The sequence below is a fragment of the Castanea sativa genome, chromosome 11 (assembly GCF_040712315.1).
Source record: "Castanea sativa cultivar Marrone di Chiusa Pesio chromosome 11, ASM4071231v1".
Taxonomy (NCBI): domain Eukaryota; kingdom Viridiplantae; phylum Streptophyta; class Magnoliopsida; order Fagales; family Fagaceae; genus Castanea; species Castanea sativa.
In genome coordinates, this window is record NC_134023.1 from 68,520,599 (window position 1) to 68,524,802 (window position 4,204).

General features: G+C 33.2%; 1 long non-coding RNA gene across 1 annotated transcript; it reads left to right on the plus strand.

Annotated features, from left to right (window-relative positions):
* Positions 1-2,440: 2,440 nt before the first annotated feature.
* LOC142617341 (uncharacterized) lies at positions 2,441-3,154 on the plus strand. The gene is made up of 2 exons (XR_012840963.1): positions 2,441-2,604; positions 2,852-3,154. It is a non-coding gene; the product is annotated as an uncharacterized LOC142617341 (long non-coding RNA).
* Positions 3,155-4,204: the final 1,050 nt, after the last annotated feature.

The following is a 4,204-nucleotide window of genomic DNA, read 5'->3' on the forward strand; positions in this document are numbered from 1 at the left end:
TCAACAATTTAGTTTCACTAGAAATTTCCAACATAATTTTTCAACAATTCAGTAGAAATTTTCATTGATTTTTTTAGCAACATAATTTTTCATTACTCATACAAGGAAGCAATCTAAAATGGAACATACAACAAGGAGGCTACACAAGATTGTAATAAACGTAGATCCTTAACACTATTGACACCACCTTTAATAGTATCAAGATTCTCATTCAAAGGGCTGTCCTTAATTGCATTCTTCTTCTTGGAAGTTCAGAACAAACAACAATGGCAAGGTTCATTTGAACACCCTGCTCAACCACAATTGTTTTGTCTTAATCTAAGTAGTGATCAAGTTTGTCTCTGCTTGTAGTCTCTCCCTTGTTTGGTATTGCCTCCTTTGAGTCTTGTTCATTAGATTGGTTGGTGAGTTGTAACAAAGAGTGTAATGTCCTGACATGAATCTTTAGACTCTTTGTGTGTTTTTCATAAAATTACCTGAATTACCAAAATATTAAAACAGAATGAGCCACATATTGTTGAGTGGGAAAATAACAAATAATGTATTCTATATTACTTATCCATAGAATTTGGGTTTCCAAGGACAAGGGATGAAAGGAAAAATTTCTAGAATTTTCAACCTCTGTCAGTTATCAACATATAACTCTATTGCATTACCCACAATAAACATGATGTTATAATTAACAAAGAGATCATTGCACATGCTAAAAATGCTAGTACAACTTTTCAATAAGTTTGGAAAGATTATATGGCCAATCCTTCAACTTTGGATCCTAACCAACGGCTCCAATTAATCAATAAACCTGAGGCCAGTCGTGGCCAACTATCTTGAGTCCTTGTCCTAAATACTCTTAAACTAAGCTCCATAAAAGACTCACAATAGGATAAGCTGCTCAACTAGCTAGACAAGTGTGGTAATAGGCATGCTCATTGTCATCTTAATAATTTAAGAAATTTGGTTTCTTTACTAGCCTATTTTTTTACTGATATTAAACCAGAAAATATATTGCAGGTTTAATCCCAAAAATACACTTTCAAAGTCTTCGTGTCACAAAAATATTTCTGTCAAGCATTTTGACAAACAGCTTGTAAGCAGTTTCTCAAGAGGTCAATCCTTAACCTATGTCTATCAATTTGACTTTCCATATATGCCTCAATGCAACCAAAGAATGGAAGAACTAAAATAATGAAGTTGGAAAACCAAAATAGCATGAACCAAAACAAAAAACAAAAATTGTCCCTGCTAGGATCAAACCCATATTTGTCCTTATTTCCAAAGAGCAACATACCCAAACTGCAAAGATATCAAAATCTAGCAATGGCCAAATCAATCTACATATTGCAAAACCCAAAAAATTTTGAGAATAAGAACAAATCACCTAGGTCCGACGAGGTAGTACGGCGGCGGACGGAGGTCCGGCGAGATAGAGCAGCGGCAAACGGAGGTCCGATGATGTAGTGTGGCGGCAAACGTTGGTCCGAGCGAGGATGGGCTGGAGATGCATGAGCTGAAAAGTGATATGAGATTTTAGGGAAACGTGAAATAGGTTTTGATTATTTGTTTGTTGAGATATTATTAGATGAAGTAGGATGTATTGATTTTACTACGAGTTTAAGTAAAAATCTGATGTGGCATGTACTTATTGGTTGGTGTAAACCAAAGGGTTTACACCCCGTCCTTATTAAATTTAATCTCATACTATTATATACACGAGGAAATTCCATTTTAGCCATAACAATAAACCAAACAAGGTCTACTATAATTGGAAGAGATTATGTAATGCATAAACTAAGTTCATGATATCTGCGAATTTCGTTGTCACGTAGCATGTGGGAAATGATGACATCATAGCCATAAAGCTCGGAAAAAATCTCTAGAGTTTCCTCAATTTGTATCATTTTTACTGGGAACACCAACTTAGCTTACACATAATCTGCAACAAGAAGGTGGCACCGGTAAAAATATAATTCACTCCATTTATAAGCACACGGAAACTCAACAATCTGAAACCTCAACAGATAAAAAAAAAATTTATATTTTTTCTTAAGAGTAAAATGTATCTCTTATGCCAATTTGATAAAAATGTGCTTCTTACATATTGTCAGTAAGAGGTGCCTCCAAAACTTACAAACCTATGAGAGGCTCGCTCCTAAAAATTGATGCTCGAGAAATTACTACCAAAAGATGGGAGGGAGAAATAACATTTATGTTAAACAAACTTTCCTGATTCAACTTATTATGTAGTGATTCATAATATCATTCTTATATATTAAACCACATCACTCATATATAACTTATGGGCAAAACTTAGATATAGTATCTTAAGTACAGTATTTTAGGTACTCCTTTTAAAATTTAAACACGTGTCCACTTACTTAACAGTGAAACTGCCATTTAATGCTCCGTTCTTTCTTTTTCTTTCCCCTGTTTCTATCTTTCTCGTACACTCCTATTGTTCTCTCTCTCCCTCTCTATTCTTCTTGTTCTCTATTTCTTTCCTTCTCTCTCGCTCAGATTGGATGAAATAGACGAATTCAGCTCTCTAAATCAACAAACACGCTCTATTTTTGTAGATTGGTTGGCTGGCACTAAGAAAATTTGTTGGTATGTATTGGCTAAATTTCATTATAGGTTTTTAATTCCAGTTGCTGGGTCTGTGTTATTTTGAGATTTGGTAGAGTTTTTCTTTGTTGATTATGATCTGGGTATTAATTTTTGTTATTGGGTTTGTGTTATTATTGCTTTGGTTTTTTTTGATTTGGGTTTTCAATTCTAACCAATGGGTTTGTGATATTCAATTTCGAGTATGGTGAGGATTTTCTAGAAATCATATGGTGAAAATTCATTGTAGGTGATGGGGACCGATTGCAAAAGGGTTGTGGAAGTTCTATCTGATATGAAGGGACAAGGATTGTCTCCCAACAGCATCACGTATTCCATGCTTGCTGTGATGTATTTTAAAAACAAGACAAAAGCTTTGCTATCGATTTTTCAATTATTTGTATTGATTAATTTTAAAATCTTAGTGATTTTATTGTTAAAGTGATTACATATTTTATGTTCAATGCAAAAATAAAAATTATCGTTATCCCTATCAGATTTGAAAAACTCCCCAAATAATTGAAATAATGTTCAACGTCACTTGAAAAGATAATTTTGTGTGTTGAAGTTTGGATATCTTGTTCTGTTATGACATTTTGTGCTGTGGTGATAAAATCATATCCACTCAATAGCTCACTCCTAGTAACTGTTGATGCCCTTTAGAAGAGCAATTCAATCTTTTCTTGGGGTAAGATGGAACATTGTAAAATGTCATCTGGCTTCACCAACTAATATATATTACGCAGGATATTTGTTTAGATCAAAAGGGAGCATAAATTACAACTTAAAATAATTTTTCAAATTAATCACCAAGATAATTAGAAGAATGTTTTCTTTATGATTATAGAAATATATGTGTGCTGAAAATAAAGGCATAAGTTTCCTTGTGCTCCGTTTAAATACCCTATTTCTGTGAGAATGTGGGAGATCAAAAATGTCAAAGTTCTATTAATATGTATGACCTACAAGTCATAGCAATTGCTAACATCTTTTCCATGGCTTTGATTCTGTCTTTGATCTCTAAGGAAAGTGGTCACAAATGGCTCAATCCCATTGATGTCTTCAAGACTTAAAAGATTATATTTTTGAATTGTAGTCTTTCTTGTCGATAATGAATTTGAGTTGGCTGAATAAATCTAATTCATCTTCTGACCAAAGATTAAAGAATGACAATAAATCTCAAGATTCACAATTAAATGTTCTTATCCAACTGGAGGTTTAATTGTTTACAAGCTAAAGTTCATAACATGGTTCAAAATTTTTGTTGGCACTCATTATTCTTGAAATATTGTGTGTACAGCTATTCACTTTGTTTGATTATTTAGAAATGAAATTTTACCATCTTTTGACTATTATTGTTAATATTTCTCATTTTTCCTTGGTTCTGACTTGTGCATAGGTGAACAGATTGGCAAAGTTTGCCACTTCAGGATTTATGAGGGATGCATCTCAAGGATTGACCATTCATTCCTAGTCTATTAAAGTCTATCCAAAAAATCTATTCTCATTCATTAGAATGAGTTGATCGAGTTCATTAATCAGACTGATCTTGTTATATCTCTTCACTGATTGGAAAGAACATCTTAGTATCAAGATGCATCAG